This window comes from Eumetopias jubatus, unplaced genomic scaffold (assembly GCF_037043125.1).
Source record: "Eumetopias jubatus isolate StellerSeaLion01/CBP00866 unplaced genomic scaffold, mEumJub1_p1.0 scaffold_8, whole genome shotgun sequence".
Taxonomy (NCBI): domain Eukaryota; kingdom Metazoa; phylum Chordata; class Mammalia; order Carnivora; family Otariidae; genus Eumetopias; species Eumetopias jubatus.
This window is the reverse complement of record NW_028274814.1, coordinates 2998334-3010424: the sequence shown is the minus strand read 5'-3', so window position 1 is coordinate 3010424 and position 12091 is coordinate 2998334.

Genomic DNA, 12091 nt, shown 5'->3' with positions numbered 1-12091 from the left:
ATTCAAATCATAGCATTTGTACTGTTTTAAGGAACTTTCTTAAGGGATTTACCTTCCTAGGTTTGACTGTCCTGGTAATTTTTTCTAAGGAGAATTATAATAAGCAAGAGGGTTAAAATTTTTTTCCAGATCCTAGAGACAAAATAAATATGGTATATGTGACATACAACAACAGGATGAGAGGAAAAGAGCAAAGAACCCCATGTTGACCTGCTCCAGACCCCTCTGCAAACGCACCCCTGTAAGATGATATTACCAGGCCAGGCAAAATGGTAGTTTACTGCAAAAGCGAAGCTGGGCTTAGAAAACAAGCAAGCACGGCAAAAAATCATAGCCCTTTAATTTTCACTGTGAAATATGAACATTCCTTTTTCTCTCTGTTTAGCATGCAGTGAAGACTTATTTGTTAATGAGTTCTGTTTGTGAAGGAGTTTTTGTATGTGATTTAGGGAAAAAAATGTGAAAACCCCACAAATAGAAGAACCATCATTTCAACATTAATATAATTCCCTTTCCCACCCATTTCTCACAATCATGTACTCTTGATATATTTAATCTTTTGCAATGGTTCCCATAGCAACTCCTCCTGGTAGTGGCTGAGCTGAAGGCTACTGGAGTCTTGAAACCCAGCCCTGCCCTGGGCAGGTTTTTTTTTTTTTTTTTTTCTTTTCTCTCTCTCTTTTCATTTATTTGTTTATATTAAACCTTGGGTATCTTAGAACTCTCCTTGTGTTGGCCATCAGAATCCTGCCGGAAATAAGAACATGAGATCCTTTTAAGGACAAAAGATGTGTTATTTTTGTTTTGTTTCTTTTTTTTTTTTTTTTTTGGTTTTCAAAGCAGGGGCCCTGATTCCTTTAAATCTGCTCTCCATCACCACTTGCAAATTTCTTAACAGCATTTCCAAATAGGAGGAGGGGCTCCTTAAAGAGGTATTAATTAAAATGTTTCCCTAAAGAGTGAAAACATCAACTCTCCTCTACCCTCAGTTTTAGGGTGACCAGGAAAACAAGATGCTGAAAATCGTGTGTAAAAATTCATGGGGTGACACAAACAGAGTTTGCAATGGCAGCTCTGGGACTATGTAATGCTTAAGAATTCAAATGGTAGGACATACTTCTCATTTCCTTCCTGCAATTTGTTTCTCTGCCCCCAGATAATACCAGCTCTGAGGAGTGGGCTCAGGGACTTGAAAATCAAATATTATTATTAATCACTGTAATTACTTTTCTTGGCCCAACTGTGGGGCTGGAAAGCAAATGAAATTCTCTTGAGTGCCGTCTTAACTAAAACATGTTGCTGAGCCACGATTACCTCATCCTTAGTCATCTTAAACTAGAAAGAGTATTGCTGCAAAAAAAAATTTCTAAAATATAATTGAGCCTGTTTATTTACATACTCAATTTTTTCCTAAAGATGAAGGTAAGTCTTGTCTCTAACTCCCAAACATCCAAAAGAATTCAGTGTAAATAAAATGAGTTTAAAAGGTACTTACACACATCCACAGGAGAATACACTTTTGTTTACCAGTTGAGCAAGATTAAAATTTCAAAGTTAATAATACTGAAATATCTTGCTTGAAATTATAGCAGTTATACATCTAATAACTTAGTGGTAAATTCTCTTTTCTGATAAATGTACATCTGGGCCTCGATCGTTGCAAAACTCTGTAGGGTGCCATTCACATTGAAAAAGTCTTGGTATTTCTTACGACCATTCTCCAGCAGATGGAATTAAAGTCTTTTGATCTTAAACAAACCAAAAACAGCTTATTGTGACAATTTTCTGCAAGTGGAAAGTAAAGAATCCTGAGGAAAGTATGCCTTTTTCTAATTTACACAGAAGCAAATACTAAATATATTAAACGCATTCCATTTAAAGCCATCAATATGGACTACAGGATGTACCACAAAATTTTGATTGAGATTTATGGTCAGATGAAACTATTGGTTATTTTGTGCTATACTCAACAATGATTAGAAATTGTTTAAATTTTTCAACCAGTGGGTTTACTAGTAGCCAGTCAAGTTTGAGACCACATGGATGCAACATTTTGACCATTTATTAAAATGTCACTGTGACTTAGCTTCATGGGTGGCAGGAAACCCAAACTTTCATTTTGTGAGCTAGTTTAGACACCCTGCATTCTTACATAAGTTGGAGCACATCATTTTACCCAACCAGTCTTGTTTCTTCACCTAAAAAAAAAATTATTACAGAATTCCTAAGGTCTCTTTGATTGTATATTTTATAAGATTATAAATTTGGTCCATGGATACTTTCAGGAATATATAATTGTATCATAGTCAAAGACACACAGCCTAAAAAAAATAAGAAGTTTTATATGTTGTAGGTCAAATGGCAGCACATGAAACATTCAAATAAGTCAAATCCTATTTTCCTTTTTTTATAAAATATATATTGAGGTATAATTGACATATAATAAACTACATATAATTAAAATGCACAATTTGATAAGTTGTGACTTATGTAATACCCATCATCACCACAATCAAGATAATGAACATATTCATGACCCTGGATCAATTCCTTATGTTCCTTTGTAATCTCTTCTTCCTACCCCACCCCTCCCCCAATCCCATTCCAATCCCCAGGCAAACACTGATCTGCTTTATTTCACTATAGATTAGTTTGTATTTTCTAGAATCTTATATAAATACAATTATATAATATAAATTCTTTTTTTGTTGAGCTTTTTCCACTCAGCATATTTTTTCTATTTCTGAGAGAAACTCCTTTACTAGAAATGTTGTATTTGAATCCATAAAGACCAACATGGAGCTGTCTTAAGACATCTGAAACATACCTTTATTGGTAATCAGCAATATATTTTCTTGTTGATTTTGAGAAACATAAAATAAAAATTGTCTGAATTTTAATAAAGAACCATATTATGAAGTGAGAAGACCTCAGCTCCGGAAGGCAAGGAATCTTAGATTTCTAGTTCTGTCTCTAATGCCATAGTGTTCATTTTACTTAGCAAGTAACAGTAACTGTTTGGGTTTTTTTAATTAAATCTTTTAGTTTAATCCCAGCATAGTTAACATACAGTGTTTTGGGTGTACAATATAGTGATCCAACGGTTCTATACATTACTCAGTACTCATCATGATAAGTGCCCTCCTTAATCCCCATCACCTGTTTCACCCATCCCCTACCTCCCCTCTGGTAACCATCAGTTTGTTCTCTATAGTTAAGAGTCTGTTTCTTGATTTGTCTCTTTTTTCCCTTTGCTCATTTGTTTTGTTTTCTTAAATTCCACAAGTGAGTGAAATCATATGGTGTTTGTCTTTCTCTGACTTCTTTCATGTAGCATAGTACTCTCCAGCTCCATCCATGTCGTTGCGAATGGCAAGAGTTCATTCTTTTTATGGCTGAATAATATTCCATTGTGTATGTATACCTCATCTTCTTTATCCATTCATCTATCAGTGGACACTTGGGCTGCTTCCATAATTTGGCTTTTGTAAATAATGCTGTAATAAACATAGGGGTGCATATATCTCTTTGAATTAATGTTTTTGTATTTTTTAGGTAAATACCTGCTACTGTGATTACTGGATCAGAGGGTATTCCATTTTTAACTTTTTGAGGAACCTCCTTACTGTTTTCCACAGTGGCTGCACCAGCTTGCATTCCTACCAACAGTGCATGAGGGTTCATTTTTCTCCACACCCTCGCCGACATTTGTCATTTCTCGTGTTTTTATTTTACCCATTCTGACAAGTGTGAGGTGGTATCTCATTGTAGTTTTGATTTGCATTTCCGTGGTGATGAGTCATGTTGAGCATCTTTTCATGTCTGTTGGCCATCTGGATGTCTTTGGAGAAATGCTGGTGCATGTCTTCTGCCCATTTTTTAATTGGATTATTTGTTTTGGGGGGTGTTGAGTTACATCACTTCTTTATATATTTTGGATACTAGCCCTTTATTGGCTATGTCATTTGCAAATATCTTCTCTCATTCAGTAGGTTGCCTTTTAGTTTTGTTGATTGTTTCCTTCACTGTGTAGGAGTTTTTATTTTGATGTAGACCAAATAGTTTATTTTTGCTTTAATTTCCCTTGCCTCAGGAGACAAATCTAGGAAAATCTTGCTACTGCCGATGTCAAAGAAGTTACTGCTTGTGCTCTATCCTAGGATTTTTAGGGCTTTGGGTGTCACATTTAGGTCTTTAATCCATTTGAATTTATTTTTGTGTATGGTATAACAAAGTGGTTCAGTTTCTTTCTTTTGCATGTAACTGTCCAGTTTTCCCAGCACCATTTTTTGAAGAGGCTGTCTTTTCCCCATTGGATATTCTTTCCTGTTTTGTTGAAAATTAATTGACAATATAATTGGGTTTATTTCTGGATTTTCTATTCTGTTCTATTGATCTGTATGTCTGTTTTTGTGCCAGTACCATACTATTTTGATTACTACAGCTTTGTAATATAACTTGAAGTCTGGAATTGTGATACCTCCAGTTTTGTTTTTCTTTTCCAAGATTACTTTGGCTATTTGGGATCTTCTGTGGTTTCATACAAATTTTAGGACTGTTTGTTCCAGTTCTGTGAAAAATGATGTTGATATTTTGGTAAGAATTATATTAAATCTGTAGATTGCTTTGGGTAGTATAGACATTTTAACAACATTTGTTCTTCCAATCCATAAGCATGGAATATTTTTCCATTTCTTTGTGTCATCCTCAATTTCTCTCATCAGTGTTTCATAGTTTTCACAGTACAGGTCTTTCACCTCTTTGGTTAAGTCAATTCCAATTTATTTTTTTATTTTAATGGTGCAGTTGTAAATGGGATTGGATTCTTAATTTCTCTTCATGCTGATTCCTTATTAGTAGATAGAAATGCAACAGATTTCTATACATTGATTGTGTATCCTGTGACTTTACTAAATTCATTTCATCAGTTCTGGCAGGTTCCTGGTGGAGTCTTTAGGGCTTTTATATAAATAGTATCATGTTGTCTACAAATACTGAAAGTTTTACTTCTTCCTTACTAATTTAGATGCCTTTTTTTTTTCTTTTTCTTGTCTGATGCTGTGGCGAGGACTTACAGTAGTATGTTGAATAAAAGTGGTGGGAGTGGACATCCTTGTCTTTTTTCTTTGTATGATTTTTGGTCTTTATTAGGTTAAGGTATGTTCCCTCAAAACCTACTTTGCTGAGGGTTTTTATCATGAATAGATATTGTACTTTGTCAAATGTTTTTCCTGCATCTATTGAAATGATCACACGGTTTTAATCCTGTCTCTTATTGATGTGATGCATCACCGTGATCAATTTGCAAATATTGAATCACCCTTGCATCTGGGGAATAAATCCCACTTGATCATGGTGAATGATTTTTCTTAATGTATTGTTGGATTCAGTTTGCTAGTATTTTGTTGAGGATTTTTACACCTATGTTCATCAGAGATATTGGCCTCTTTTTTGTTGTGTCTTCATCTGGTTTTGGTACCAGTGTAATGCTGACCTCATAGAGTGAATTTGGAAGTTTTCCTTCCTCTTCTATTTTTTGGAATTGTTTGAGAATAGGTATTAACTTTTCTTTAAATGTTTGGTAGAATTTGCCTGTGTAGCCATCTGCCCCTGGACTTTTGTTTGTTGGGAGCTTTTGATACTGATTCAATTTCATTGCTGGTTATCAGTCTGTTCAAATGTTCTATTTCCTCCTGTTTCAGTTTTGGTAGGCTATTTATTTCTAGGAATTTATCCATTTCTTCTAGGTTGGCCAATTATTGGCATATAATTTTTCATAATATTCTTACAATTGTTAGTATTTCTGTGGTGTTTGTTTTTATTTCTCCTCTCTTTTGTGATTTTCTTTTTTTAATTTTATTTATTTATTTGAGAGAGAGAGAGAGAGAATGAGAGAGCAGGGGGGAGGGGCAGAGGGAGAAGCAGACTTCTCCCTGAGTGGGGAGCCCTACTTGAGGCTTGATCTCAGGACCCAGGATCTCAACCTGAGCTAAAGGCAGATGCCCAACCAACTGAGCCATGCAGGCGCCCCTGTGATTTTATTTATTTGGGTCCTTTCTCTTTTTTTCTTGATGAGTCTAGCTAGAGGCTTACAATTTTATTGATTTTTTTTAAAGAACCAGCCCCCAGTTTCATTGATCTGTTCTGTTTTTTGGGGGTTTTTTGTTTTGTTTTTGTTTTTGTGTTTTAGTTTCTATATCTTTTATTTCTGCTCTAATCTTTATTATTTTTTTTCCTTCTGCTGGTCTGGGATTTTGTTCTTCTTTTTCTAGCTCCTTTAGGTGTTAGATTAAGTTGTTTATTTGACATTTTTCTTGCTTCTTGAGGTAGGCCTGTGTTGCTATAAACTTCCTTCTTAGAACAGCTTTTGCTGCATCCCAAAGATTTTGGATCATTGTGTTTTCATTTTCATTTGTTTACATGTAATTTTTGATTTCTTCTTTGATTTCTGGTTGACCCACTCATTGTTTAGTAGCATGTTATTTGTGCTCCTTCCAGATTTTTTTCTTGTGGTTTATTTTTAGTTTCATAGTGTTGTGGTCAGAAAAGATGCGTGGTATGACTTTGATCTTTTTTAATTTGTTGAGACTAATATGTGATCTTTTCTGGAGAATATTCCATGTGCACTAGAAAATTATGTGTATTTTGCTGTTTTAGGGTGGGATGTTCTGAATATATGTTAAATCCATCTGGTCCAGTGTGTAACTCAAAGCCACTGTTACCTTCTTGATTTTCTGTTTGGATGATCTGTCCGTTGATATAAATGGGGTTTTAAAAGTCCCTTACTATTATTGTATTACTATAAATTAATTCTTTTATGCTTGTTATCAACTGTTTTATGCATTTAGGTGCTTCCATGTTGGGTGCATAAGTATTTACAATTGTTATATCTTCTTTTGGATTGCCTCCTTTATTATTATATAGTGCCTTTTTGTCTCCTGTTACAGTCCTTGTTTTAAGTGTCTTTTGTCCAATATAAGTATTTCAGCATAATTACATTGAGATTTATCCATGTTCTCACAAATATTGATGAACTATTTTTTTTTATTGCTGAGCAGCATTCTATTGAATGGAGATATCAGTGTTTATTTACTTATTCACCTGTTGAGGAACACTGCAGTTGTTTCCAGTTTGACATTATTACAAATAAAGCTGCCAGGAACATTTGTGTATAAGTCTGTATCTGACATATTTTCATTTCTAGGAGAAGAGTGGCTGGATCATTTAATAAGTGTGTCTTTAACTTTTTAAGAAACAGACAGATTTTTTCCAAAGGGGTATGCACCTACATTCTCACCTGGAGAATGTGAGCATTCCAACATTGGGCCAACATTGGTATTATCAGTCTCTTTCATTTTGGACATCCTAATCAGTGTGTAATGATATGTCACTGTGGTTTTAATTTTCATTTCCCTGCGTTCAGTGTATTTCCACGAGCTTATCTACCACCCATTTCCTTTGGTGCAATGTCTATTCACATCTTTTCTCCATTTTGCTTTTGGCTCTTTATCTCCTTATCACTGAGTCTTGAAACTTCTTTATATATTCCAAATATAAGCATCCTAGCTGATAAGTGATTTACAAATATTTTTCCCCATCAATGGCTTTTTCCTTTTCTTTACAGTTCTTTTAAAGAGCAGAGTTCTTAAATTGATTAAATCTAATTTATCAAAATACTTTCTTGTATGGATTGTATTTTTGATGTTATATGTAAGAATTTTTTTTCTTTGAATGGGAGAGGGAGGGCATTGAAACAGAGGGAGAGGGAGAGAAAGAATCTTAAGCAGGCTCCACATTCAGCACAGAGCCCAACACAGAGCTTACTCTCACAACTCTGAGATCATGACCTGAGCAGAAACCAGGAGCTGGACACTTAACTGACTGAGCCACCCGGGTGCTCCAAGAAATCTTTGCCTAATCAAACATCACTAAGATTTTCTTCTATGAAGATAATAATTTTCTTCTAGCAGTTTTATAATTTTATGTTTTATATTTAGGTTATATGATGCATTTAGAGTTGACTTTTGTACATGATGTAAGATGTGAACTAATATTCATTTTTGCACATGAGGTTATCCAATTGTTCCAGTAAAATTAGTTGGAAAGACTATCCTTTTTTTCACTGACTTGCCTTTGCAACCTTGTCAAAACTTCATTGACCATATATGTGTGAGTCTGTTTATGGACACTTCAAAATTTATTTATCCTTGTAGTTCTATTAGTTTTTGCTTCCTGTATTTTGAAGTTCTGTTATTAAATGGATTAGCACTTACATCGTTATGTTCTATAATAAACTGGCCCTGTTATCATTATGAAATGAACTTCTCTATCACTGCTAATATCCTTTGCTCTAAAACTGCTTTGCCTAATATTAATATAGCCGTTGAAACTTTCTTATGATTAGTGTTAGCATGATATATCTTTTTCCATACTTTTACATTTAACCTAATTGCACCTTTATAGTTAAACTGCATTTCTTGCACACAGCATGTAGTGATTCTTATTTTTTGCTTGTTTGTTTGTCTTTCCATCCAACAGTTTCTGCCTTTCAATTGGAGTGTTAATCCATTGTGATTTAATGTAATTATAGATATGGTTAAATTGTATCTACCATCTCATTATTTTTATTTGTCCCATCTATTTTTTCTTCCCTTGTCCCCTTTTCTCTGCTTTCCTTTGGAGTCAGTATTTTTAAAATTTACTCATTTATTTAAGAACAATTAATTGACACCTACTTTGTGTCAGGCATTATGCTAGGCTTTGAAAATACAATAGTAAGTAAAACAGAAGAGATCCCTGCCCTCCGCCTGGGTGGCTCAGTTGGTTAAGCGACTGCCTTCGGCTCAGGTCATAATCCTGGAGTCCCGGGATCGAGTCCCACATCGGGCTCCCTGCTCGGCAGGGAGTCTGCTTCTCCCTCTGACCCTCTTCCCTCTCGTGCTCTCTATCTCTCATTCTCTCTCTCTCAAATAAATAAATAAAATCTTTAAAAAAAAAAAGAAAGAAAAGAAATCCCTGCCCTCTGAGGTCCCTCTTTTGGGTGGAGAGGTAACAAGGTAACCAGCATGGCTGGACAAGGTATGCAGGGAGGAGAGTGGATGACACTGAAGTGAAAGTTTCAGTCAAGGGTCAGATCACACTGGGCCTTGTAGATCATGGTAGCATCTTTGGATTTTATTTTTTGGTGTGATGAGAAGCTACTGACAGGTTTTGAGCATTAAAGTAGCATGGTCTGGTTTACATTTTAAGATAATCACTCTGGCTGCCATGTGGCAAAGCTAGAGTAGAAGCAGAAAGTGTAATTAGGAGGCTATTGCAGTTTTCTAAGGGAGAGACAAGGGTGGTTTCGAGGAGGATAAAGTGGTTCAGATGGTGAGTGGTTGGATTCTGGCTATGTTTTTAAGGTAGAACTGATAGAACTTACTGAGCAATTGGATTTGGGAAAGTAAGAAGAGAAATCAGACATGTTTCCTAGAGTTTTATCTCAGCAACTACATGAAAGTTGGTGCCATTTGCTGCAGAAGATTAGGTTTTGTTTTGGACATATTAGGTTTGAGATGTTTATTAGATATTCGGATGGAGAGATCGAGTAGGAATTTGGATAGGAGCCTGGAAGAGGAGGGGAGAGGTCATGCTAGAGAGGAAATTTTCTGAGTCGCCAGTGCGCTTGTGTAAACTTTTAAGAAAATATCTCAATTGTGGGGCGGGGCAGGGTGGAGGGGGAATTCATATTCTCGCGTTACGAATGTGGATGTTTCTTTGCACTCAAGTCCAACACACATCCTCTCTTAGTGAAGGTTATTTTGACCACATGCAACAGAAACTAACTCTGGATAGCTACAGCAAAAAAGAAAGAAATTAATGGGAAGGGATTTTTCAGTACAATCTCAGAATTGAAAGAATATTAAAAACTATAACGCGGGAAAGGCAGCAACCAAGGCTAGAGCAGAGATCTCTGTGACAAGTATTTGAAGGATTGTTATCAATAGAACTCAGATCCAATGGCTTCCAGCCTTCTAGAGTCATTGCAATGCTCTAAAAAGTCAGGAGAAGGGCCATCTATTCCTCATCTGTTAGAAAGAGCGATTGAAACAAATTCTTGCTATTGAAAACATGGTCCTTGGATCAGTAGCTTTTTGGAACACAGGACCTTAGGGCCCATGTAAGACCTAATCAGTCAGAATTTGCATTGCAACAAGATCAGCAAGTGATTAAAATACATGATAATTGGATGCCTGGGTGGCTCAGTTGGTTGAGCATCTGCCTTTGGCTCAGGTCATGATCCCAGGGTCCTGGGATTGAGTTCCACATCGGGCTCCTTGCTCAGCAGGGAGTCTGCTTCTCCCTCTGCCTGCCACTCCCCTGCTTTGTGCTCTCTCCCTGACAAATAAGTAACTAAATATTTAACAAATATTTATTTATTTAATAAATAACTAATAAATAAATAAAATACATGTTAATGATTGGGAAACACTGAACTAAATGATCTTCCAACCATAAAATTCTCTGATTGTCTGAATTGGGCATGTTTTTATATAGCAGCTATATCATAGAAGCTTCTTTTGGATTCTTACCCAAATTAACTTTAGGATTTCTTGTTGATTTGTTTATAGTGGGTTTTTTTTTTAAGATTTTATCTATTCATTAGAGAGAGAGACAGAGAGAGCGCAAGTGGGGGTGTGGGGGGAAGGCAGAGGGAGAAGCAGATTCCCCGTTGGACAGGGAGCCTGATGCAGGGCTTGATTATGTCAAGATCAAGATCATGATCATGACCTGAGCTGAAGGCAGATGCTTAACCAACTGAGCCACCCAGGTGCCCCTGTTTATAGTGTTTTTGAGTGCTTTCTGTATAGTTTTCTTGTTAGTTGCTCTGTGTGGATATATCTCTCTTATTCTCATTTTTCCTGTCAACATTTTTATCCACTTCCAGTGAAATTTAGAAACTTTAGGTCCCTTGACCTTACTGGCTTTTAAGTGTCATTATCTTAAGTATCAGGTGATGTGACAGTTTTTGTTTAAGTCATTAAATTTGATTTATAAAAGTCATGAACAGAAGGATCGTCTATTGTATGTCCATCTATTTCTGCTCTTCCCATTCTTTCATCATTTCCTTTCTGTTTGTAGAACTTCCTTTAGTCATTCCTTAAGGGTAGGTCTGCTAGTGACAAATTCTTTTAGTTTTTCTTCATTTGAGAATGTGTTTATTGCCCCTTCATTCCTGAAAGATAGTTTCACCCACAAAGTATTCATGGTTGACAGTTCTCTTCTTTCAGCACTTGAAAAATATGGGCTGCTTCTTTTGGGCCTCCATGGTTTCAGATTACAAATCCATTGTCATTCAAATCAGCATTTCCCTGTAGGTAACGTGTTTTTTCTCTCAAGTGGGTTTTCAAAAAAATTTTTTTTGAAATATGTCTTACATGGCTTTTTTGGGTTTTGCTTTGTTTTTTTTGTTTTTTTGTTTTAGTTTATACTATTTACAGTTTGCTCAGCTTCTTGAACCCGTAGTTTTAGTTCTTTTGCCAAAACTTTTAGCCATTATTTGCTCAAATATTCTTTTGGTCGCACTCACTTTTTCTTCTCCTTCTGAATTTCCACTAATATGAATGTTAGATCTTCTTTTATTGTCCCATGAAGTCCCTGAAGTTCTATTCATTTTTCTTAGTCTATTTTCCCTCTATTGTTCAAATTCAATAAATTCTATTGACCTGTCCCCAACTTCCCTGATCCTACTTTCTGTCATATCCACTCTACTATTGAGCTCATCCAGCTCTTTTTGATTTCTCTTTTTGCATTATGTAGCTCTACATAATGGTTCTTTTTTTGTTTTATCACTTTAATTTTTTTTTTGCTCAGATTTTCCTATTTTTTTCATTTGGTTCAAGAGAATTTATAATACCTTGGTGAAGCATTTTTATGATGCCTGTCTTAAAATTCCTAACTCTTGGTATACAGGTGATTTTTTATTATATCTTGGACATTTTGGTTTTATGTTAGCAGACTCTGGGCCTTTTTTAGATCTTTTATGATAGCAGGCAGTCGCTATATTAAGGTTTAGCACACAGGTCCTGGTCTGATTTTGTAAGCTATG